Source organism: Lonchura striata, chromosome 4 (assembly GCF_050655825.1).
Source record: "Lonchura striata isolate lonStrDom1 chromosome 4, ASM5065582v1, whole genome shotgun sequence".
NCBI classification, from domain to species: Eukaryota; Metazoa; Chordata; class Aves; order Passeriformes; family Estrildidae; genus Lonchura; species Lonchura striata.
This window is the reverse complement of record NC_140706.1, coordinates 19,022,043-19,049,316: the sequence shown is the minus strand read 5'-3', so window position 1 is coordinate 19,049,316 and position 27,274 is coordinate 19,022,043. Positions and strand designations below refer to the sequence as shown.

The following is a 27,274-nucleotide window of genomic DNA, read 5'->3' as shown; positions in this document are numbered from 1 at the left end:
GTGAACAAGGGAACAGATCATTTATTCAATGAAAAAATAAACATGAAAATTAAGGCCAAGTCCAAATATCACAAATTGAAAAGGCTGGAGAAAAAAATGTTGTGTTCATTATTAGATAGAGCTAGCATAAAGTAACTACCTAGTGTGCAATTTACATCAGTGTTGCACAAAAAAATACCTACAAATTACTTACCCTTTTAATGATTTTTTTTTCTTAATTGCAGGGTAATGGGCAGTTCAAATTTACAGGTTGGTAATTTGTCACTGATTTGCTTTTTAAAAGTTGAGCAAGAAAACAACATTGAAATGCTTGAAATATGTTTTTGGCAAGTCAGGCTAGGATGTTTAAATGGGGCCAGGTGCTTTAAATGTCCCAGGGTCTTATTTTGCAGGAAGGAAGGCACTGGTTCTGCATTGGCAGTGTCACAACAGGTGATCGATATCAAGACTCTCACTCCTTTGTCTCTCCTGGCTCAGCAGGGGTGAGCACAGCCAGAGTCTGAAGGAGAAAGGATTTCACAGTAGTCAGGCAGCTGTACAAAGTAATGTGGGCACATCTCACATGGCCTGGGGGTAGGGGGTGAGCGTGGCAGAGTCCCTGCTCCTCCCTCAGAGAGCTGTTTCAAAAAAAAATAACAAAACAAGACAACAAACCCACTACCATGTTGGATTTTTTTCCATGCCTTTTTTCCCCAGCAATGAATGTGGATTCACATGAACTAACTACTCCAATGGCAGGTATATCAGAAAAACAAGTTTTGATTTTCAATTAAAAACCCTGAAAATATACACTGATTTCAGTTTTTGAATTTCAGTTTTAAAAAGCCATTTTGATTTTGTTCCATAATGTTTTCTTCCAATTGATGCATTCTTGATAAACAAGAAAAAGGCTTTTTTGTTTAGCTGTATGTCAAATTTAGAGGAGGGAAAAAAACTAGCAATTCAGATTCTTCACTGATATTTATCCTACAATAAAATACTATACCATAGCTCTGAAGGTGCTCATACTATTCCATGTATACATCTCAGCTGACAAATCACAAAGATTCCACACAGTCACACTCAGAAGCTCATAATTTTATACAAACTAGACATTGAAAGCTGAGGCATTGTTAAGGAGATAATATGTGATGTTACACTAGGAAGAGTGAGTGCTTAAAGACCACAAATACATGGGGAATCAGTCATTCTACCTAATAATATAAAATTCTTTAAGTTACTGAAAATGTTTCTGGCAATAGCAGATCTCAGCTACACACAATTCAGAGCTTCTGAGCCAGACCCCACACCAAGGCATGAGAAGCTTCTGCTTTCCGGCCAAGGAAGATGTACCCTAATTGAGTCAGAATCAATTATGGTCTAGAAATACTGGACTATATTTGAATTAGTAAGTTAATTGTCACTAGAAAAATTTTCTTTTTTCTCATAAACTTAAAAAACCCATAATTATGCAAAAATATAGAAATAAAACTAAAGTGCTCTGACTAAACTCCTCTTTGTAGAGCTATAATTAGTTCACATTCAACTAAGTTCAACTTCAAGTTCACATTCAACTATGTTCCATGCACATATATCTTTTTTCAGTAAAATTCATTAAAACTAAAAAATCATGAGGATTCAAGTATAGTGTTCATAAAAAGCAAGCCTTGGAGTTCAGCCCTACTAACTGCTGTGGCTTTTTCACAAATCTTATTCAGCCTTTCATAAAGTTTTATTGCATAATTTTATTTTTTTTTAAAATCCCCAAAGCTGATGGAATCAATAAGAATCTCATCTTTTCTTGGAAAAAAAAAATATTGTTCATGGCTAACCAGCACAGCTGTAAAGGCAAATCCTCCTTTAACACGCCAGATATTACAAGATAAATTAATAGAATCAAGCATGTATTATGCTAAAATTAAGATTAATCAAGATTTTCATGCCATATGTGTGGTTACTAACTATGTGACATCAGGGATACTGAAGTGGGGAAGTTTTCTTTTGTAAGGTCAGGAATGAAGAAATGCTCACTTTCTTTAAAATCATAAAAAGAAGTTATATAAAGAAAAACATTTCACAGAACTGGGGCAAGTGACCAGTTTTATAGCACCACCAAATGAATATTACTGAGATTACTTATATGAGTGTGTGCTTCTGCTCATGCACATACAAATTGGATAAATCCTCTTCTGGACAAATTGTGACTGGACACTTGGCACTCATGACATCTGATGCAGTAACGTAAATATAAGCAAGATGTCATCTGAAGTTCAATGAAGATGATAAAACTGTCTATCATTACTTTTATTAAAATCCCAAGTCTAAGGAATCTCTCTGCACTGGAAAAGCTTGAAATTTATGAAAGACTGTAGACAAATCAACCCAAAAAACAACCTTCTCTGAATTATTGGTTGCAACACAAATTTCAAGATAATGTATATAGGGACACAGAGCCAGATTCATCAGAGCTTTATTGACTCATTAATGTAGCTCTGAATAAATGAGATTTTTTGTGTAGACTTAGTTCAAACGATAATTGCTAGGATCAACAGTGTGATATGTATTTAAACCTGGGACTATTGCCACTGAATAAATGAAGAAATGATTACTAGTTAATCTTTGTAGGACAGTGTGCTCCTAGTTGGACCAAAAATTATCAGCAATAATTTCAGCAATGACTGGAAACAACTCCATCATTTACAATCATTGGAGGATTTTACCATTTTGCTGAGCCAGAAATTGAGTAAAACTTTTGAAAGATTTTCTGAGTATATCATAGCTAAAAAACAACAGCAGGTAAAGTAGAAGGACAGACTGCCCAAGTGCTTTAAAATGTTCCTGTGATGTAGACAACAAAGTCACTATTTTTCAAATTATGTTATTTTTTATAGATTATTTCTATTTGTTTTATTGTCAGTCCCTAGAGGAATTATCTGGAGGTTCTGAGGAATTATCTGGAGGTTCTGAGGAATTGGTTTCTTTGGACTGGAAACAATAGTCATAATCTAAGATAATTTTTGAAACTCTCTACTCTGGAATATTTTTTAAAATACACATTAACTAGATTTTAAAAATATTAAAAATTTTGCAGCTATATAATTTAATATTTATTTTAGATGTCACTCCATTGTAAACAGCTGCAATTTGAGAATAAAACTTCAAGATAACAAAAGTAATCTGATTAAATAAGGATTTTCTGAAGAGTTTTTACTACAGCTTGAAAACTAAAATAAAATTGGAATAAAACAGCAGAGCACTTGCCTACCAGGTCTGGATGGTGGAAGTTCTTGGGTCCAGACTAGATTTTCTGCTGTGAGGCAGAGACATCTCCTCTAATTCAGGCTAAAGATGTGAGAGCAGTACCCATTCCCCTCTGTCTGATGGAATTCACTTTCTGTTCTGGCATGACTCCACTCTTAACAAAGAATATATTGCTCATGAACTGTCTGCCCAGATCCCACATTACTTCCTCTCCACTAAGCTACAGGAAGTCTTTCTTTCCCCTTTTTTCCGTAGCAAATGATGCTGTAAAATATAAAGATTTTGATTTAGACTGAGTTCACAGTGAGAAAACATTTATTACCCAGACTCAAGAAAATTACTATAAACAAATTATAAAATCTAAAATACTTATTTTAATTTAATAAAAATATAAATTATCTATGTTAAAGCAACCTCCAGTGGAATATTTATCTTTAGGCAGTCACTATTTACATTCCACTGAGATGAACAAAGAGGTTCAGCCATTCTTAGATGATTAGTCAACAAAAGTTATGTTTGGAATTGTAAACCTCATGTTTTTACAGATTTAAAATTGCAAAAAAAAATTTATGAAATCAGTTGCTGACCTGCAGAACACTGACTGCACACGTCCATAGGAACTGGGGGTTTGATCATAACCGTAAGGGGCTTTACAACACTAATTTCCCCTTTCAGAATAGCTACTTTGGGTGGCAGTAATTTTTAGTTAAACATAGAATGTTCAAACAATTCAAACTTATGAACACTTTTACATTTCAAAGCAATGAGAAATATTTGATCTCTAAAATAAATAGAAATATACAGAGAAGACAAAGTAGAAAATAATGGATTTTACTGTTATTCCAGAAAAAAAAAAGACCATTTAGACGATTCTCGCATGATAATCAGAGAAATTATGTGAAAAAAGGAAGAGAGATAAAAAACCAACCCTGAGTATTGAAATAAAAAGCCATAAATAAGTAAACATTTCTTATCCTAAATACACTTCTGTTATCTGAACAAGCTAGAGAAGATTCTACTAGGTCAAAATAAAAAAATTGAACATCTAAGTATGATTTGTATCTTTGTGAAAGCATCTGTCATGTCTAAATTACAGTGAGTCTAATTTCACAATTATAATTAAATGCTCGTTATCGTTGTACATGTCAGTAACATTTCTAACAGCTTCATTGTTTTCCCTGGATCATCCAGAAACACACAGGTCAAACTGTTTTTAAAAGTATTCCCACTAATGTGTGAAAGAAATAATTGGTGATGAAAAACACTGAATATATCAAATTCCATTTACCGTCATTAAGATTATGTGCTAAAACTACAGCATTTGCATTACATGTTAAATCTGGTTATAGCAAATTGAAAGAAAATAACTGTATATGCACTTCCAGGATTTTGGTGGGATTTTTTTTTACTAAGTCCAAAGTTATAATTTTAAATTTCAGTAAATATAACTGATTCATCTAGCTATTAAACATATTAGCTTGTATCTAATACCCAACATGTTACACAAGAGACATCAGACAGCCACTGATTTATGGTGATTACAATGGAGAGGAGAATGAACAAGCAAGTCATTGAAAAGCAAAACTGTCAAAATGACCTATTCCCTCTAGCTGTCCCTCTGGCACCCTCTTATTCAGTGCTGCCCTGAATACGGAGTGTCTATGTTTGGCAATGTCCTTGGAGCCATTTACAAGCTGGCTTGGGTATTAAGGTTATATTCTGGTTTTATTTCACAGAGTACCATGTTACTTCAGTTACTCTCCACCTCCATCATCAATGGTACCATACCAAAAGGAAGAAATAAATATTAAGTCTCTTCCTGTTCACTTCATATGTGATATATCTTTCTATTTTGTTATCATCAGATTTTGCTCATTTCCCATGTCCCCTGTGTCCAGTCAGGGTAATTTTTCTTGTATTTGGTTTTCTGGTTTTGTATGATTAAGCTGAAATTTTAAGACCCCAAAGAAACAATGCTCAAAGGAGTTCTAAACTTCAGTGAAACAAGTTTTCCTGCTCTTGATCAACTGATCTCAGCTGCTAAATGTTGTTTATTACTATGTAGCCATACTGTATTTCTTCCTAGCATAATTGTGGTAGGATTTACAAGGAATAAAAATCCCATCCTGGACACCTTACAAAAAAGCAGTCTTTCAGTCTTTCAGTCTTCTCTGGAAATCTTTTCAGAAGTTCAACCTGCCACCTGATCATATGAAAAGGAAAAGTTATGCCATATCAAAAACTGTCCCTGTGCTTTGCTGTTCTTCCCAATATCTCACTGGATTGTTGTAGCTCAAGAATCCCATAATTCCAGTGAATTGTAGAGGTTTCTGGGGAACTAAAATACATATGGCAACACATATTGCATTTTCAAGATTAGATTTTTTTTTTTTTGCTTTGCTTTTGTTTTTGCCGTTTTTAACTTTTTGTTGTACAGAGTGAATGCATTAACTGCACTCAAGCACAAGATATTGAACTGGTATCTTGCCAGGTACTGTGATAAAAGTGAAGCCCAGGAAACGAGCCTGTGGAGCAATTATGCATGAAATGTCTTTTAAATATATTTATTCATTATTACTAATAAAAAACCTTGTCTGTAGACAATTCTTTGTTTCAGATGCTAATATTTCTAACTGTTCAAACCATAAGCATCTCCTTTTGAAAATTACGTTCTTATGGTTATTTAGAGAAAATTATTTCAGAATGTGAAGCTATGTCATTCTGTTTAGATAGTTACATGTAATCTCTAAAATAATAAACTGCAACATTTGTACACCTTTTTTTTTCAGCCTACTTTTCAGCAGACATTGACACTAATGAGGCAGACCTTCCAATCACACAGCAAGTATTATTACTGTTTCACAGATAAGAGAATTGAGATAAAGAGAAACAAATAGCTCTAGGGTCTCTTTCCCCTAGAAAAAGATTCCAAGTCAGTGATTCACAGGCCTGAAATAAGATCACAGCTTCATTGTTTTTCTGTAGACTTCAAATTATTAATACATCATTGTCATCACAGAGTCAAGTGTACTATTAAGGAAAATATGTCTATTGCATTGGATATTCACAGTAACACACAATTTAGATTTCACTTGAGAACTGTTTGAAAATTCCTGATGTAAAACCACAATCCCTATTAAATGTTGGATTTCATTCTCAAAATAAATTTGACCCTGATATAACAACATGTGGGGAAAAAAGAAAAAAGGAAGAAAGAAAAACCCCAAAACCCAGCAAATAACAGACTTTACACTGTAACAGTGCCTAGATGGCTGTGAGATGAAGTTCATTGATTTAAACTCTCATACATGTTAAGAGCCCAAAAGCTTGAAGTTCAAAAATATGGAGAATTAATAACTAAAAAATAGATGTGAACTACTTAAGGATTCTCACTTAAGCCTGGTTCAGGTTGGAGACAGTGCCCAGTAAAATAAAGTATGTGCCACAACTCATCCTCCATGAATTTGTATTGTAGCTGTCGCAGGAGCAATGCTGAAAATTTTCTCAGCAGGTTAAAAGCATAAATATTCTAGGAAAGTCACAGGAAGGGAAGCATACCTGAACTCAGAGAATCCCAGGGAACTGATGACAATTTTCAAAGATCCCAGTGGAGCTGTAGGAACACTTGTAAATAACTGTGGTAACAAAAAGTGCCATATATAGGTCTGCTGGCTGCTAGAGTGAACAAAAGGTTTCTCAGTCCTTCGAGAAAGGCTTCAGTACTCTGCCAGGTAAGAACCTGCTGGTACAAGGTCCTGTCATTATAGATTCTTTAAGTCAATTTTTGACTTCACATTTTAACTTATGTTCATTTCCCTTGTGTTCTCTGTGAGCTGGAGTAAATAGTAACAGGGATTATTGGTTGTTTTTCCTTCACTTTGGTAAACTACCATTTTAATCATGCTTTCATTCAGTAGCTGCAAACATTTGTTTCTCATCTTTGTCTGCTTTCCAATTGCCATAACCATCGCATACATCTCAGTTCTCTGAACACCATAGCTGGAAGCAAAATAATCATATCAATAGCTGGCTAACTTTGGAGAAATCACAGGTATCTGGTATATAGCTAAAGTTGCAGCATCTACGTTTACTACAGAGAAATAAAGTTAAATCTGCTATTGCCTTTCAAATCCTTTCCCAGTTGCCTCAAGGTTTAATGGCACTGAGTTCTTAAAACATCTGAGTTCCTCTCTTTGAAGAGCTATGCAAATTGCTGTTTGTGTGCAAACTGGAATTTACTCTCCTAATTTTAATTGGCACACCATCATGCAGATGTCTGCTAATAGTAGCTTGATTTGTAGATTAAGGTCAACAGATGCAAACAGAACAGTGTTATTTGTTTCAACTAAAAAGATCAAAACCATAGAATAATGGTAAAAAGCAGAGAGTTCAAATCACAGGAGAGAGAAGTTCCTCATCTTCCTACGGGTCCATAACCTCAGCTAAACATTAATCTGCAACAAGAGTGTTAATTTTGTCTACTTGGTTAGACAGTTTCTGAGCAGCTGGCAAACTGAAATTATTTGTCATCTATATACAGATACTTTTGACAGATCCTGGGATCTTGCTTAAAGATAGGCTTCCAAGTGAAGCTGTTGAAATTGTTGGAACAGTTTCTAGTTCTGAGAAACAAATACTGGATCTTTCTTTTAGAATCAGTCACTATATCAAGTGTTTTTCAAGGCACATACAAGTTACTTTTTCACCTTTGCTCCTCATTGCAGTAATAATTCCAAGGAAAATATCTCTATAGCAACAAATTTGCTTACAAATTGCATAAATAAAATTGGTAGGAGGTGCCAATGGAAAAAGATATTCTTACAAACTCTAAAAAGCAAAAGAAAGAAATTACCTGTGTATTAAACTGTATGTTTAATAAAGTCATTAAAATACATAAGTCTTTTGGATTTTTTTCTGATGGAAACTTATCCATTGATTTAAAAACAAGGAAAAAACATATTTAATGTGCAATTTGCTGATTTGATCAGACAAGTTGAGACAACTAGAACATTGGTTGAAAAAGTATTGGTTCATAGAGCCTCAAGCTTCAATATCTTTATTTCTGAAATGGACATAGAAAGAGAAAGAATGGAAATGAACCTTTCTTGTTTCCACCTAATTGCATATCTGTACCACAAGAGACATATATTTTTCTTTCTCTCCAAAAGAAAAATTAAACATTAAAAATAAGCCCTGTATGCTTCTGCAGGTTCTCGGTTAACACAAAACTACACCTCTTCATCTCGGAGAAACTATTCAAGTTAAAAGGGCACGCCATAAAGAGCCCATATTGTTCTGCCAGACAGGGTGTGTAGCAACTTACTCACAACACACACACAAAGCCCGCTTCAATCAGGAGAAGAGAATTCCTGAACAGAATGTAATTAATGTCACATGCCAAAACAATTAGTGAAGTGTCATTGGAGGCACTGCCATTGCATCTACAACTCCAACTTCTGGGCCAAGATCCGGATATTATATCACTTGGAAGCCCTTAACAGGAAATAATGAACATTTTTATGGCACCAGACTCATAATTCATAGGAGCCATTTAATGTGTGAACAAAATTATGCAGTCAATATACTTAGATGTAATGGCTGGTTTCTAAGCTTTCCTCTCCCACTCTAAACATTCCTTAATGACTTCTTCACTTCAAAGAAGTTGAAGAAGTCATTAAGGAATTTAGGCATCATAGGGCCTATTGAGCTCCTGGACACCAGGCTAGTAGGGAGGTCCTCAGTCACAGGATTGTGTTGTCAGGAGGACAGTATTGTACAAGCTAATTCATATTATCATATAATATAAAGTATGCTGAATTGGAAGAGACCCATCAAGATCCCTGAGTCCAACTCCTGACCCTTTGCAGAACACCCCAATAATCACACCATGTGCTGAGAGTACTGTCCAAACACTTCTTGAAGTATGCAAGGGTTGCTGTGACCACTTCCCTGGGTTGCTTGTTCCAGTGCCCAGTCACCCTCTGGGTGAGGAACCTTTTTTTTAATATCCAACCTAACCTTCCCCAGACTCAGCTTCATGCCATTTCTTTGAGTTCTGTCATGAGAGTGAAGAAATCAGTGCCTGCCCCTCCTCTTCCACTCATGAAGTTGTAACTGCAATGAGATCTCCCCTGTCTCCTCTTCTCCAGGCTGAACAGACCAATTGACCTCAGCCTCTCTTCATATAGCTTCCCCCCAAGGCCCTTCACCATCCCTGTGGCCTTCCCATGGATGCTACCTGATTGCTTAATATCTTTTTTCTGTTCTGGTGCCAAAAAACTGCACACACGGCTCAAAGTGAGGCCACTCCAGTGCAGAGCAAAGCAGGATAATCACCTCCTTTGACTGCCATCTCATTGAAAAGAATAGAGTAAAAATTGAGTTTGAAGATGTAACAAAAGGAGGATAATTTTTAACAGCTGAAAGAGAAAAAAAAGTCTGGAAGGTTTCCTTAAAAGTAATTTGAAGCATTACCTTTTTTGTTTGTTTGTTTGTATGGAAGGCACTTAACTTAGACAATGTCTACATGTCTACAGTATGTCTGTAATTTTATTCTGAAGACCATTTTTATTCATATGGCTTTGTAATACAAGCATGGAAAGACATTCTATGAAATTAAAACTAAGTAAATTTCATATGTATAAAGGAGAATAGATTTTATGCACCATATAATTGCCATAACTGCCTCAGCCCTATAAGATATTACTAAAGAAAAAGCTTAGTAAGAATAAATAAATTTAAAAGGTCACTACTCCTCATGTTTATAGTACAAACTAATAAATAGCTGAAATAAGAAGGAAATTATTCTTCCTCTACTGCTTTGTATGCCAAAGAAATATCATATATATGATTGCACGTGGCTGTGCTTAAGATGTGACTTACCACCTCTGAAGCACATAAAATACACTGACCAGTGTAAGAGAAAAGAGCACAGAAAATTACCCATGCAACCCATTTTGGAAGAGGAATCCCTGCATGCCTAAACTGGAATATGGAATCCCAGCCTATATCTTAGAGAGTCTTTAGTGCCTCGGCAGTGCCCAGACTACACTCATTCTGCTGGAGTTGCAGTGATTGAGCCTCTTAAGAAAAGTATGATCTCCCTCCTAGTTCACCTTGGAGAAACAAAAACACATAAAATCAAATACTATTTACATATTAATGCTATAAAACAGGATGGCAGTAACATTTTCTTCACGCTTCTAGGCTGAGGCTGTACAGTTTACCTTAACAGTTGTAGCCGTGTGCATCCCAGAGCACAGGCTTAGAAGCATACATGTTGTGCTCTGTGACCTGTATTCTAAAGGGCTTCTGTAGAGTCACAGAACAAATTCTGAACCTCTGTTTATAAACTTTAAGGTGTTTAGCCCTTCTGGAAGGGAGTCTGCTTGTCCTGGTTTTTCAGTGTCAAATCACAATGCATATCAGCATTTGTGTTAAAGAAAGTAGTCGGTTATATATAGCTGTACTTTTGCACTTTCTGCTCTCATTGAAGCTCTAGTAAGACCTAAAAGTGCTGCACTGAGGCACCTCCTGGAACTACAGGCCTGTCAGCATGACCTTGGTGCCAGGGAAGGTCACAGAGTAGATCATCCTGAGTGCCATCACGCAGCATGTGCAGTACAACCTAGCCAGCATGGGTTTGGGAAAGGCAGGTCCTGCTTCACCAACCTGATCTCCTTCTATGAGAAGGTGAATTCCTCACTGGATGAGGGAAAGGCTAAGAAAGGATATTGTCTGCCTGGATTTTAGTAAAGCCTTTGACAATCTTTCCTGCATCATCCTCCTGAAGAAATTGTCTGCTCATGGCTTGGATGGGTGCAATGTTCATTAGGTTAAAATCTGGCTGGATGGTTGGACCTAGGAAGTGATGGTGAATGGAGTTAAATTAGTTGGTGGTCAGAACACAAGTGGTCTTCCCCAGTATTCAGTGTTGTAACCAGTTCTGCTTAACATCTTTATCAATTATCTGGATAAGGAGATTGGGTGCACACTCAGCAAGTAGATGACAATTTGGGCAGGACTTGGAGGGTAGGAAGGCTCTGCAGATGTATCTGGACAAGCTGAATTGATAGGCTGAGACCAAGGATATGAGGATCTATATGGAGAATGCCCTGTCTTGCTCTTGGGTCACAACAACAACATGGAATGCTACAGACTGGGGAAGACTGGCAGGAAAGCTGCCTAGCAGAAAAGGACATGGGGTGCTGGGTGATAGCCTGCTGAACATGAGCCAGTGTGTGCCCAGGTGGCAAAAAAAGCCAATGACATCCTGGCCATTGCCAGCAATAGTGTGGCCAGCAGGACCAGGGCAATGATCATCCTCCCATAGGCAGCGCTGATGAGGCTGCATCTCTAGTCCTGTGTCCAGTTTTGGGCCCCCCATGACAAGACAGGTGCTGGAGTGTGTCCAGAGAAGGGCAATGAATCTGAGGAAGGGTCTGGAACACAAGTCCTGTGAGGACCAGCTGAGGTTTTTTAGCCTGGAGAAGAGAGGCTCCTCTACTGGAGGCTCAGTAGAGACTTTATCACCCTCTATAGATAACCGAAAGGAGGGTGTGGACAGGTAGAGGTCAGTCTCTTCTCCCAGGTAACAAGCAATATGACAAGAGGAATCATCCTCAAGTTGTGCCAGGGGAAGTTTAGATTAGATATTAGGAAAAAAATTCTTTACTGAAAGGTTTGTCAGTGATTGGCATAGGCTGCCCAGGGAAGTGGTTCAAAACTTTAAACACTTCTAGCTGCCCTAGAAGTGTTCAAAAACTGTGTAGCTATTGTGCTTAGGGACATGGTTTAAGTGGAGACCTGGGAATGTTAGGTTAATGGCTGGACTCAATGATTTTAGAGGTATTTTCCAACTTTAATGATGCTGTGATTCTTTCACAAAGCTCAGTGTTTTTCCCTAAAAATACGCTAGAGCTGGCTCTATTAAAGTCATACTTGATCTGTACTTTAAAATACAGAATAAATATACTTCATGTGTAAGGTGCTCTTCCACCATCGCATCTTCATTTCAGAAGGAAAATTAAGTTCTTCAATATCAAAAAAAGACTTAATGAGTAGATACCTTAGCATAGTGCACTTGCTATGGTGTGCATGGACTTGAAAGCTGACTGATCTAAAGGAATATGCTGCTGTAGGTATGAAAATTTTGAAAGACAGCAGTCAGCAGACAACAGAAGTTGCTCATGTCTCAGCTATTCTCCTTAAACTAAAATTAACAATATGACTGTAAACCACAGTAAAAATGTCAACCACAGTAAAACCACAGACAGAGAGGCTGTGTTCAATTACACTCCTCTCTGCATCTTTCCTTTAATTTCACTCACAGAAGTCTGCCAGGTATTCAGAAACCTGTGGAGCACAGAGTTCTCCCTGCAGTCCTTTGTAAAACAGACCCCCCTGCTATTCCTCCATCTTCCAACATGCAAGTTCATTACATCAAGTTACTAATATCCCTCTCTTTTTTGAACAGGCTGAAAAGTAAGGGAGCCATCACCCAGTTGGAAAAAGACCAGTGAAAATGTGATAATTCATTCTTACGTCAAAGACTGTGAAGAGAACAGAAAATGTGATAAATTAATCCATTCTAATAAGGAGAGATTGTAATAAGAATAGGGACTCATTCAATTAATCCACTCTTAATATAATCCTATAAGAATGATATGGACCTCCCTGGATACCATATCTCAAGAGAAAACAGTTCTTTTTTCTTAGCCAGCAGTTCCTGATTACAGAAAAGTAATTAGGCAAAACTGTCCAATAAAGTGGTATTTGACAGATAACCAAAATATAACCAATCTAAAAAAGTAGCAGATTAGTTTATAGAACCTTCTTAAAGTAGCCAGATCCTTGGTAGGGTAAGCAAACTCACCCACAGATTGATTCAGATTGTCTGGATGAGACAAGATTTTTTATTTTGGGGTTTTTTCCATTCACTGCAAATACTTTGGGTATTCAAATTGCATGGTCACTCTATATACAAAAATAATTTTAAGAATTATGTAGGAAAAATATCAGAGAATATAGGAGATACTGTTTTTCATGCTCATTAGATATGACCCAGGGCTAATGACTAAGAGTCATAAAACTTTTCCACAGAATTTTATTAACAGTTAGATTCCCACTGAACAATGTGTAAAGAATATAATGCCTGGATCTCTGTAAAAAGGTAAAATGCACTGGTCTGACTGGTTAGCCACGCCATTAGTCTTCAAGATCTGACCATGTCATAGCAAGACTTGCTATGCCTGCACCAGTCATTCCTGCACACCATGCCCACAGTTTCATTGTCTTATATCTATTAAGTCACTTAAAATAATAAGAAAAAAATATTCTCTGCTCCTTAATGTGTAGTTACACCATAACACAACATCAAAGCTACAGTGACAAATCCCTTGCCAAGTAAAAAGAAAGACCAAAACACCAGACTGTAGTGGAATCCTGATTTATCCTCCTCAAGAGCAAATCAAATCCTTTCACCCCATTTTGCCTTATGCCTATAAAGCAAAACTGTTAGGTTCTGCATTTTTTCCCCCATATATAATGCATTGGTTCACTCTACACCAAAATTTGTATTTTGGTTGACTATTGCTTAGATATTTTTTATCTGTAGTTTGATGATATGTGATAAGCGCAATCTTTCAAAGTCACCTTTATCTGCCTGATTTCCACTATGCAAAGGTTATTAATGAGGGTTGGCATCTAGTCTGCATTTCCTTTTTTTTGTTAATCAAAATAAACAGTAGACCTGTGTTGAATCTATTCAAGCTCCTCCAGACATGTTTCTGTCACTTCATATAATGGATACAACATAACTTGAAATTCTAATTTAAACTTCAGTCTTTTAAAATGCTACTGTCTGCACCTGTTTTACAACCAGTTGTCTTTAGTCACATAGTCACATATCACCTTTTTAATGATATTTTTTCCTCTGAAAAATCACCAAACCTGATGTACTCACTAGTGCATATAATGATTATTACTGGGAGGGCAGATTTTTATATCATGAAAACTTGCTATGTATAGAGTGTTAGTTTATCATTTAATGTATATTTGTACAGTGCTAAGTTTAATATTTACATTTAAGATCAATTATTTTTTCTTTACTACTATTTTTTTAATTTTAGGGACACTTAGAGAAAAATAATACTTTGATCATGGGTTTGGGTTTCCTAAGCACATATCTCCTTCAGATTTTAGGATTTTTCACAGCACAGAGATTGCCCTGTGGAACATGGCTAACCACCTGCTTTCAATACCAACTGGCATTGCTACATTTATTTTCTTAGATCTTTCAGTAGCATTTGACATCAGTTGACATTGCTCATCATGGGATTTTCCTGGAGCATCTGGAATCTTGTGTTGGCCTAAAAATCATTACTCTACACTGCCCAGAGCAGTCAGTTCTAATCTTTTTAATTTATACGTCTTCAGTGCAATGGGCTCGGCTGCTAGACTTACTTTTTATCCCCAGGCTCCTGAAGACTGCATAATGCTCTCAGCCATAGTGTTTAAGTAACAGGGCACCTGCTACAGCAATTAGTTAAACATCAGCATCCTAAAAATGCTCCTAAAAGAATGAGAAAATAAAATTTTAAAATTATAATGCAATTCATATCCTACATTGTATCAAGTCATAGATGGATATTCTTGGACTTAGCAGTAGAATTATTTATTTGTAGTGGGACATTCAGGAAATTAAATATATTTTATTATTATTTTCTATCTATTCAGAGTTTAATCAATTTTATTTATTGTATCCATATAATAACAAACAAATTAATAGTGTTTATAATAGGAGATGCATTATGTTCAATAACTAATGTGTAGCTTGTCCATACATCTCAGGACAGTGAGTTACTGATTTTTTTTTAATAATTAAGTATTCTTTTCTGCAGAACAGAAAATGGTAAGTATCAGATACTCTTCTTTGCACATACACAATTTATGCAGATATAAACAATCGTATTGTTATGAACTACTGCTTACCAAACTCTGCAGATAGCAAAACCATTGCTTCTTTAAAATGTTAACTTAGTGGGCATCAATTTGGCCAAGCCAGCTAGGTTTGATTCGTTTTCATCATTGTCACTAAATTCTACATTGGAGATTTTAGCTTTGTGACTCTGAACTGGGTTTCTACTTACAGCTGTCAGTCGTTTTTACACACACAAAATGTTGCTGTAGGAATGGATGAGAAGTTGGACTGCTAGCCTTTCATAATGCAGATACAGTTAACAGACACATGAGACTTACCTTGGGAATGGAGGAGCAAGAAAGAATAAGGAAGTGAAATGGGATGAAAGGAAGAGAGTTCAACAGATTTACCAGCAGAAACACTGGAAGTTATATTTGGATGTCATTTGACAACATGGCTTGATCAGATATCAAACTAAGCTGGCATATCAGTATATTAGCCTTCCTCTTAAAATCATGTATTGGCTTCTACCCAAGGATCTGATTGATGTCATTACACCGCCTCATCTGCCACAAAAAATCTACAGCTCTTATGGCTCTGGCTTTGGTAGCCAATAAAACTTTTTTTTTCTGTCTCTTGCCAAGTTAAGAAATTTTATGTTGTAATTTACTAGCCTGATTATTCTGTAATATCAGTTTATTGTCTATTCCATTTCTGAATTTACCTATTGCAAGGGCTTTTTTACCATTATATGATTCACCTCTGCAACTCAGTTCCTTCAGACATCAGGAAGATGGATGCAGTAAGCAACTTTAAGGGGCGTTTAATTCATTCTGCCTGGAACAGTTTTTAATTAGACATCATTTGAGATTTTTTTTTAATTATTTCTTGATGCTTCTGGTCACTGAACTCTGTAACTTGCCCTAGTATGAAAATGAGAAATATGCCTTAGAAGTTGAAATTATAGAATAATAAGCACAAAATCCACTCAATATTATTCTTAGAGTCAGAAAGATGCTATGATTTGCATTTTTCAAATTATTTTAATAAAATTTCTAAAATCATGGTGGAGGAAAAAATAGCACAACATCTCCAAATCCAGAGATAGTCTTTTCACGCTGCTTTTTCTTTTTTGGGGAGAGGTGGAGGGGGGGCCCAGGGAAAGACCCTATAATGGTATTCAGATGGCAAGGTAAAATCTTTTATTTAATGCAGGAAAAGCTGAAGTTAAAACATAGGATCAATAGAGCCTGAACTAACCAAGAAAATAAACAGTAGCACAAAACTTGCCTCTGCCACTCCTTTCCCTTGAAAGAAAAATGCAAAAAAAAAAAAAAAAAAAACAGCAAAACAAAAAGCAAAACAAACAAGCAAACTAAACCCCCTTCCTGCATTCCAGAAAAACAGCTTTTACAGTTCTCTCTTGTCTTGTTCTCTCTCTGTACAATCTCTTCTTGCAGTAAGGTTTGTAGAAATTGTAGTTAAAATACAATGAAGATAGAGGACAAGAAATTTGAAGGGTTTGAATAACTACTGAAACAAACTTGTAATTTTTGGTGCTGAGTCTACTGACAAAAATCTATTTTTGATAACAAGTATGTTGCCTTCACTAATTGCTCTGGGTAACTGTAACTAGATATTCCAGAGCCAAAGCCAACATATTGTATGGCTACTGTCATTACAACTTCATTCTAGTAACTCATTAGAAGTACAGAAGCTAAACAAAAGTGCAGAAAAATTATAGACTCTTTTTCCTTTCAGTAATATCTCTTATGCTAAAGAAGATGTTCTTCTTAGGAGTGTCAAATCTCAATAATAAATAGTTAATAAAAGCAAGCACCTTCATCCAAACAACAAGAAGAAAAATCTTACTTTATGCAAGAAGCAGTTGTCATGAGTACAATCCTATCAGCAAAACACTCACAGGCTTCTTAAATGAGCCTCGCACACTGCTGCCATAGGCACCCAGAGCTCTCTATGATAAATTATTAACTCTCTATCATAATCCAGTTTGTGTGTTTGTATACTATTATGGTGCAGATGCTCTCAAAGCAATGAGAGAAAAATATATTTAGACAGAAATTATCCAGAACAGGAAAAAGACCTACAACATGAGATAGGGCTTCTCCATCTCTGACTTCTATGGCTCAGGTATAAAATCCTTATCTGACAGTGTTGCTCATCCATGCTCATACAATTTTGTAGAGAAATAAAGAGATTTAGTGAACTCCAGAGAACAGAAAGAAATGCTGTTGCATTTACATAAAGGAAAGGGTAAAGCAGTGCTTTCCTTGAAATGTCTATCTCAACCCTGTTACTATATCCTTTAGTCCTATTCATATGTTTACATGTTATGAGCACACTGTGTGTCAGTGACACCAGCTGGAATATAGTCAGAGTATGAAAACCACTTACATAACTCATGCCACACTGACAGGGCACATGGTCACCCTGTAAACTCTCATATTTCAGTTGAAAAATTTCTGTCTCCAAGAATGATTTTAAATCTATGATCAAGACACCTAGGGGTAAAGTGCTTTCACCAAGACTGGACGAAATTTTAATGCAAGGAAAGAGGTTAGAGAAAAAAAAAACATTTTCATGTAAGACATTGAGAAAAGCAAATCAATCTTCCAATAAGCATCACACACAAAAGGAGTACTTGGTCTGTAAAAATTCTCATTCAATACCAGAAAAGAAGTTGTTTTACTAAGTACAGAGAAAGAATTTTTAGTGGGAATTTATTTCAATTTATATTTCTATTGACCTGAAGGCCACCTTTAGTCGACATTGCCATCCTTTGGTTTGATCTCAAAATTCATCTATATCAGTATTTAAATTACTTTGTTCTCTAAGTCACTCACCCCAGTTCTTTGCCCATCACATAAGATAACTGAACTCTTGGGATGCTATCTGTTGGTAAAAATACAAATGAAATGCAGAGTTACTTTAATTGATCTAGAACAAATTGCCATATTTCTGTAAAAACAAGTTTACCTATTTCTAACTAAATCAGTCATAAGAAGAAGCAGCTGCTAATTATGGTAGCAACAGCAGTTTAATTGACTTGAGAGCTTAATATCTTTGTTTGATTCCGTACTACTGACAAATAACAAATTGAAAAAGATATTAAAGAACCAGCATCAGGCGTTTGGTTGGAATTGATTAACATTTAGATATGATCAATCCAAGACATGAAGCATCATTAATCCAGGTAGTGACCCCTAGATATGTTGCTTAACTGCTCACAGATCCACGAACCTTGTAGCTGAATTAATAGCATTAATTTTATCTTTTCCAGCACCAGCGAACTACAATAACTGTACATTAGTAACAGTGGCATAAGTAAAACCAGTGACACAAACATCTTGACACAATGTAAAGACATTTTTGCTTACTTAATATGGCAGAGTAAGCCAACGCTTTGGTCTTCTGTGGATCAGCTGCAAAAGTCTTCCTCATTTGAGAAACCAAGTGGAAAGCAGCCATCACAGTTAAAACATTTTCACATTTGAACTCAATTATATAGTTAGATTTCTGATAAATTTAAAAGCAGAGTCCCACATTTCTTTCCACTGTTCTCAAAGTAAATAATCCATTAATCTCTTACCACATGGCTTGTTAAAATTAATTCCTCAAAATCTTTCCCTTTAAACTCATGATACTTGGAAATTTGCAGCCAAAGGATTTTGTTTACTCAGAAGAGAGTATCCTCAAAGACACTAGAATTTCAAGAAGGGATTACTTTTTATTATATAATACTAAGGCAAAGTATCAGTCACATATTTTTCTATATTGCAGGCACAGAGGTTATGATACAAAACTTAAGAAAAAATCAACCACCACTGCAGCAAGAATGCACAAACCATGCAAGTCTGTCCTGGCTAGAGAATCCTGAGAGTTATCTCCATTAAATTACACTTTCTAAGATGCTACTGAGAAAGTACTGAAGTATTTGAAATGCAGACTGAAAAGGCACTGATAAAGATGTAAGAAAAACAGGTATTTTATAGAAAGTTATAAGGAAACCAAAACCAAGCAAGTATCCAGAAAACCTTGGTATTCTTGCCTCACATGTACACTCCAAGGTTTTGCTATTGAATTCAGGACAAGATAGAAATTTAAAAAAAAAAAAAAAAAAATTGGTGTGCCCACAGTAATATTGAGGCTGTCCTTTATAAAATATGTCTAAACTCAGGTATCTAGATACAGAAAACTTTAGTCAGTCCTTTTGCTGCACAATCACATTTCTGGGATCCCAGCATTTATAGTACAGCACTAGGCTATCCAAGGTTTAACTTGAGTTGTCTGAAGATCCTGCTGCCAAAAATAGAAACTTCAGAAGAACACAAATTCCATTCTTATTTACCAAAAGGTAAATTGTCTGTTTGGGGAGTAAATTCATTTGGGCCCAGATCCTTTATGGGACAGTACTGCTACAAAAGCTAGATAAGGAACTTGTTCTAAGTCTGGATTCTGTAACCCAAAATGTGCATAAAGACTTCTGGACTTCACCCAGCCATCAGAAGAATTATGACAATGTATTCATTCACTCTGGTCACTGGTCGTGTAATAGTTTGAAGACTACTAAGATATTTTATCAGAAGAGCTGGTCTAAACCTTTCTGGTCTTGCTGAAAATAGGGGGTAAATAAATTCTCTACTCAACTCATTTTCCTTTCTAGCAAAAATTGTCAGATCCTGAAAGCATAGAAACTTGGGAAGTTCTTTCTGACAGTATCTGTCATTCTGGATAGTTTGGGAAATAAAAAGAAGGTATAATCAGGTCAACTTTAAGTGTCTTGATAGTATATCCTAGCTTCACTGAAGCCAGTCATCCTAAGAACATTAACATACTTCAGAATCCCAAATTAATTTGATGCAACTGCCGCTCAGCTCCTGTCCTAGTATTTTCCATTTGCTAGGCACAACAAATTAATGACAATTCAGGCAGGGCAGAGTTAAGGAACAACACCTAATGTTCTTTTCAATAACTTTCATTATTGCCTAAAACATCATTAGACTAAAATTTCTGAGTAGAAACAAAAAGTCATACTTTACATTTACAGGAAATATGAGCTGTGCTGTGTGAGGTGTATGTAATTCCCACTTTGCAGAGACAATACTGTGATTTCATTTAACCTTAGAAACAATAATTTCTGCTGTTAAACGAAGTCTTTTACAGTCTGCAGAAAAGTTACTATTTTACAGCTACTTTGTATTTTCCTTTTTACCCCTCAGTAGTAAAAAAATCTAATATGCTGGCACATCTCATCTTGAGGATATAAACAACTCCCCTGAAGTGTCTGTCATTAAGAGCTATAAAGCATGAACAATTGGATGCAGATTACCTTGTCGATCCACAACACTTATGCATCTCCCCATTACCATGGTGCCTGAGCACTTCACAATTTTAAATGCAATTATTCCCATAAAACAAGAGAAGCACTACCATCAGCAGTTTCTAGAAAGAGAACAGAGACACAGAAAGTCTATGGGACTTTCAGTGAAGTCAATCACAGAGGCTAACACTCAGACTAGTTGATTCACCTCTCTGTTGTTTTATTTTGCCCCAAGCAAGTATTCAGAGAGAGGCAGTCTGTATATACAGCTCTCTGACATATTAATCTGTGTATGTGCGTGTGTAATGCAGAGAGCCTAGTGAAATTGTGCCCTGACCTAGTTAGGGGCTCCAGATGCTTCTGTAGACTAAATAATTATGAGAGCAATTATGTTAATTTAGAATAAAGTTACTGAATTCAATCAAGTTATTCCAGCATTACATCAATCTGAGATGAGAACTGAGCACTGAGTGACACATCCACTAATGGTTTTGAACCTTTTTAGTGTTCATAGTCCACATGATGCATTCAATTGCCTCCTTAAATCTTAAGTGGGTCCAGAGTAACAGGAAAGTGCTGCCCAAGCAGAAAGCCTCTCCTGTTCAATAAACACTGTCCTCTGAAGTACTAGCATTACTAGAGGAGAAAAGCGTCTTTAAGCTTTCTTCTGTTATCTCAAATGTTCTAGAACTGTGTAAAATTGTTTAGAGGTTACAGTGGCATTTCTGCTTTTACAGCTCATTTAACTATGCAATTAGACATTACAATAGATATGGAAGATTTAAAATTAGATATGCTTATCTTCAGTGCATGGGTCAGTACTTTTAACTTTAAAACAAATTAACATTTTGCTTCTCATCCCCCTCCCCTCTCTACCACAAAATGAGGGTGTTTATCTTAACTCAGCAATTCTTACTACTTCAATCAGATGGTAGGAAGCAAAGGGATAAGTTTTCTGGATTTAAAAAGAAAGTGCTGCTGTAAAGCAATTGCAAGATAGCCAGACCAATAATTCATTTTGTAAATGTGGAGAAAAATATGTGCGAATACAAAATTTCCATGATAGGAAGGTGAGCAGGCAGTCCAATGACTGGTAATTCAGTGCTGGAAATTACATCAACCTGAACAGATATACAATATTATATTTCTATTCAAAATGGGGAAACTGAATGTCAGCACAGTGGGGGACAAAGTAGTAGAGGAATATTGGATCTTTAATAGGATTTTGAATTCAAATATGCTGAGTAAAACTGCTTAAAATTGTATTTGAATAATAAACAGATAATGTTTTCATTTAAAAAACAAACCAGCTGCTGGATCAACACATAGCTATAAAATCCATTCTTTTATGAAGAGGATAAGAAAATATGCCCTGGAAATAGAAATGAGAAGTGAAATCTCAACCATGTGGCCTTCTTTAGACTATGGAAGGAAAAATATAACAAGGTTAACTTTGTTCTTTTTTGTCTGCAGCCCAAAGAGAGTCTCAAAGCCACAATATCGTTTTTCATCATGGTTTCTATTTCTGGAATAGAAGAGGGAGGTTGAGGGGTGGAGAGGGGAAAGACTTAAGCTGCTTTCTTTTCTTCCCATTTTCTTTCACTCCCAGAGTAGCATTATTTGTATTTAACATTCTGCATAATGTTGGAGTATTTTCTGTGAGAAATTATGCATATTTGTTGTTACCCTCGCCCACAATTAGTAAATGAGAACAGTGTTACAGGCTAAATGTGTCACACACATTTCTGAGAGATCAAGAAGTCAGCTTAATCCAGAAAGAGTACTTCAAATTACCAATACCATGTATGACTGTAACAGAAAGGAATAGATCTTCCATTCACTTGAGGCTTTCTTTAAACACAAAAAATCAATAGAAATTGACTTATTATTTCAATGAGAGTAGAATCAGCTATTTATCTCCCATTATCAACAATTTCCAATGGCTGGAATGCCAATAATTAACCCTTTTTCCTCATTGATATTGAGGCACATTAGAAACAGATCATGCTCTCTATGCATAAAACAAAAAGCACCTCCTAAAGCATCTCAAACAATATAGAAAGTCTAGCTTTAGAAGCCAGAGCCTTTGTGAAGTTAGACACAGATTTTTCAAACAGCTAAAGAAAGTCAGGGCTGAGTTCCCACCCTCACCAAGGCCACCTACAACTTTACAACTACCTGAAAGAAGATTGTGGCAAGCTGGGGGTCAGTCTCTTCTCCCAGATAAGTGACAGGACAAGAGAAAATGTCCTCAAATTACACCAGGGAAGGTTTAGAACAGCTATTAGGAAAAATTTCCTCAACAAGAGGGTTTTCAAGCATTGGAACAAGTTACACAGGGAAGTGGATGAGTCACCATCCCTTCCTGCAAGTATTTAAAAGACAAATTTAGAAGATGAGGCACTTAGGGACATGTCTTGGTCATGAACATGGTGGTACTAATGCCATGGTTGAACTCAATGATCTTAGAGCTCTTTTCCAACCTTAACAATTCTATGATTCTATTCTATGTTTCTATGATCTAAGTTATTTTCACAACCATCCATAATTCCTGATGTTTTTGTTTGTCATTATTTGATTAAATGCAGAAGAAAATGTTTTCCTTTGAAAACCATCTTTGAGCTATGGCTAGCGAAGGGATATGAGAAAATAAGAAATGAGATATTTTTTCATACATACATGAGACCTCAGGTTTTCCTCACCATTTCCCATTCCAAGTAAAACCCGCATGATTTTTAAAATTATTTTTTCAATTAAATATTTCAGCTTTTTGGCTATAAATTTAAACCATAGGCTGGTAAAAAATATTTGGAAGAAAAATTTAGTGAACATGCTGAAGGTAAACACACTTTCATAAGCACATTAAACTTTGTCCCATAGGATTGCAGAGGCAGTGAACATAGAGAGCATTTACATTTAAAGCCTGGTAAAGCTCTTGGTGTTCTTGCTATCAGTGCTCACCTAGTTTAGCTAAGTTATTGAATTAAAAATTAATGAAGGACCAGGTTTGAAATTCTGCCCCACTGCACAAAGCTTATAAATACCCTACAACGATACTGCATCATCATGATAAATTATACATGTAATGGTTCTGAAAGTTATGTAAATTCAAGAAAACTTTAATAAAGTTGTACTCTAACTGACATTGATTGTGTACAGTTGCAGACACAACTTAATCAACTGATGCTGAACTGCAGTAAAAGAGAAATATGTATTCTCTTCTCTTGTTTATTCCCTGGAAGAATAAACTGAAAATCACCAAATTATCCTCCCTTCACAACTGTCTGAATATTAATTGCAAGCTTGAAGGGCAACAAAACACATTCAGCATCACCAGAACTAGTAATTAATTTGAAAGTTTCAGACTCTGACATATTGTGTACACAGTGCTGAAATGATAACCCAGAGAATGTATTCCTCCTTTGCTGCTTATGGTCTGTGATCATTCTTGTAGATACATTCAGAATTTAAATTTTTCAGACTACAGACAGAATAAATTGCAGACTTTTAGAAATTAATCCAAGGCAAAGAGGTCACCATAGAATAAAAATTCTATGCTATGTGTAAGTAATTTTGGTGCTAAACTTCTCATTTCTATTTCCAGGGCATATTTTCTTATCCTCTTCATAAAAGAATGGATTTTATAGCTATGTGTTGATCCAGCAGCTGGTTTGTTTTTTAAATGAAAACGTTATCTGTTTATTATTCCAATACAACTTTAAGGAATATTCCTATTTTTAATGAAATTAAAAATTTTGTTTCAAATCATTAAGAAAAATTGTGGTTAAACCACTATGTCAGTCAGTAGTTTTCAGTGGTTTCACTATTACTCTTTACTACTGACTAACAAACAATATTTGGCAATACAGAGAGCTGACAAGCAAGCACACACATTTCAGAGAAAATTTTTACACTTTTTAATGTTACATTTACTGAATCATTCCTTGGTAACAATCTTTTTTCCTTACTTTAATTATTTGCACAAGGTTTAGTAGTTTACAAACACATTGTAAAGCTTAAAGGAGTCTACTGACACCATTCTCTCAGGAAAGCATTTTCCAAAGGGCTAGTAAGCATTTATGAGAATAGATATAAGTATTCCAGTTTTCTCTAGACTTTTTAATTTCTTTAGATATAGAAGTCCATACCTGTATAACTGGAAACTTGCTTCTTTCCCAAAGCTCTGCCTCATGTGTAAATTATGCCAATACCTCAAAGCTTGTAGAGAGTCTGCAACAATAGCACTTAGACATCAGCTTCACTGTGCATGTTATTGGAGAGTAGATCATTTTACTCACTAGAAAAGATGCAAAAAGAAATATAAAGACACAGCTCAAATGTCCAATCCTGCTCAGTTTTTATATGCCTCTAACAAGTACTAGAGGACTTGATTCTTGATTGAAACAATATTCTGAAGACCAGATCAATTTTCAAAAATTGGGAAATATGCCATGCAATTGTGTTGATGTTTATATGCACACTAAAGTTCAGTATGGCCATATTTGTTTCACTTGCACTTGTCTAAATGCAAGACATTTTTCATCTGGAAGCAACAGACATATTAGTGTGACCTAAAGAGAACAAAAATATGCTATATGCAAGATGCACCATTTCTTTTCCAATCTTTCTAAATATCAGTGCCAAGCACAGAAATTTTAATTATCAGCACAAGATATTAGCTTTATCAGAGCACAAGATTTTCCCACCTGTAATCCTCAGGGTGTATGACTTAACATCTTCAGCATTCATTTGAGCACCCTGCATGCCACTTATTGTGGTCAGAGGTAAACAGAGTGACCCTGCTGACTGAAAATTGTAGCATTCAGGGCTACAAGAATTCAGCATTCAAAACCTACAGTTTTAAGTTACAGGTTATCTGAGGCAGAAAAAAATTTGGATTTGCTGTCTTACAAAGGCTAGCATCAGCAAAAGTTCTTAAACATAACAATCATTAAACAAGGAGAAAAACAGATAAAAGACAAGACACAAAAGCATCATTTCATCAAACCAAACAGGGATCAGTTATGAGAAGATCCAGAACTCAGACTTGGACAGTGTCACAGTTCACTTATATTCAGGTAACGACTAAAATTATCTTATGAACACAGAGAAAAACAGTTTGGGTCCAGAATAGAACATCTCCTAGGCAAAGAAGCATTCAGATACACATTTCTGGGGTTGAGTCATTTGTCCTTCTAGAGGAAAACAGTCCAAGTGGGCACACATCACAGTTGTTCTTAAATAAATGACAGTAAAACTTTTATTGACATTTTTACAAACAAACTCTACTTTCACCAGGATATTCTTTCATGTGATGTGCCAAAAAACTCCCTTTAGTAAAATCTTCTAAGGAGACCTCCCTTCTTGCAATCGTATAGAGAAGCAATCATTCCCTTATTCTCTGTGGTGGACAACTGGGAGTTTCAGGCTAACACCTGCAGTTGCCCTTTTACTTGCCCCCTCCCATGGGCAAATGAATACAAGCCACTAAATCTTTTCATCTTTATCTTTAGCTTCTTAAGGAAAGCTAGTTTCACCTGATCCTCACAAGACCTGGAGTCAGAGTGGAGCATTTCAGCATTCAGGGCTGCTAAAGCAGAAATTCAAAGGACATTCCTCCCACCTCTTCAAACCTAGCGCCACCAGCAACTCAGTAACCTCCGGCCTGAGATGCTTTGTATAAAAGTACTGACACATCAGTATGACACCTCAGTACTGTAACGCCTCTGGTGATTGTTTCTAAGTTTTGAGATCAGAAGTGCAAAGAAACTTTTGATAACAGAGTGTCAAAAATAATCAGAGTAAGTATGCTGTTTGTAGTCCTAAATGATAAATTCTTGTCTGTAAATGCTCAGCAGCTGGTACAAATTCTCAGATGGTAAGCAATACCTTAAATTCCACGCCAAATCAAATCAATTTCTCTCCCTACTAGTTATAAGTGTATTAATTCCTGGAGAGCTTGGGTGTCAAACACATTTTTTTGGTGGGTGGAAGTATTCTCATTTCCTCTCCATACTTGCAAATAAACAACTGTTTTAGTTTTTTTATAAACCTTAACTCTTTCTCTCAGACATGCACATTCACATTCACCTACTGTGGCTCTGAAAGTGTCTTTTAAAAGTGGAACTAGAGGAGGTGGGATTTCAGATACCCTAAAGCTGGGGATATTTGAGCAATAAAAAAAAAAAAATTTAAAAAAAAAAAAAAGTGAAAAATAGGAATCAATCCCCCTTCCAAATATAGAAGTATAGAAGTAGTATTATTCAGATCTCTAGTGCTTTGTAGAGATAGTTCCAAGAACTTATTTTGCAAGGGTAAGGCTTTTCCTCTGTCAGCTTTTGACTTTAGTCTTTCATATTCTTTATTTTCTCACAAGTGTCTTGGAACAAAATATTTGATTTCACGGTGAATGGAACCTTTTGTGTCAAACTAAATTAAATGTTTCAGTCTTTCATTTCAGCAAGAAATATTCCTTTCATTACTGTTTGAATAATTCTCTCCCTTTCTCTTTCCTTTCCCCTTAATTTTATAGTCTGATTTGGCAAGGCTATATCTGACATAACTGTGCAGGTTGTCAGACATTTCTCTCTTTCATTGACTGATTTTTATCAGATTTTTCAGTCATAATTCAAAGCTGCTACATGAGTTTTGTGACAATTGGTATCTCAAAATATGGTAGACACCATACTAATACTCCCACTGAAGAAAAGGCAGACAGAACTTAGTATCTGACAACCTGCTGCACTGCTCAGCATTTATTCATTATTTGATCA

At 35.8% G+C, this 27,274-nt stretch overlaps 1 protein-coding gene across 2 annotated transcripts in view; it reads right to left on the bottom strand.

Annotated features, from left to right (window-relative positions):
* The window catches only part of LOC110484011 (uncharacterized), a 163,220-nt gene extending 136,519 nt beyond the window's left edge, over window positions 1-26,701 (bottom strand). The window contains exon 1 of one of the 2 annotated variants that reach the window (XM_085577765.1): window positions 24,650-26,701. The gene's annotated coding sequence lies outside the window, so the exon portion shown is untranslated. Of the gene's footprint in view, window positions 1-3,244; window positions 8,900-24,649 lie in introns of those variants that run through there. The other variant, XM_085577766.1, reaches the window with a different exon arrangement.
* Between the last annotated feature and the right edge of the window lie 573 nt (window positions 26,702-27,274).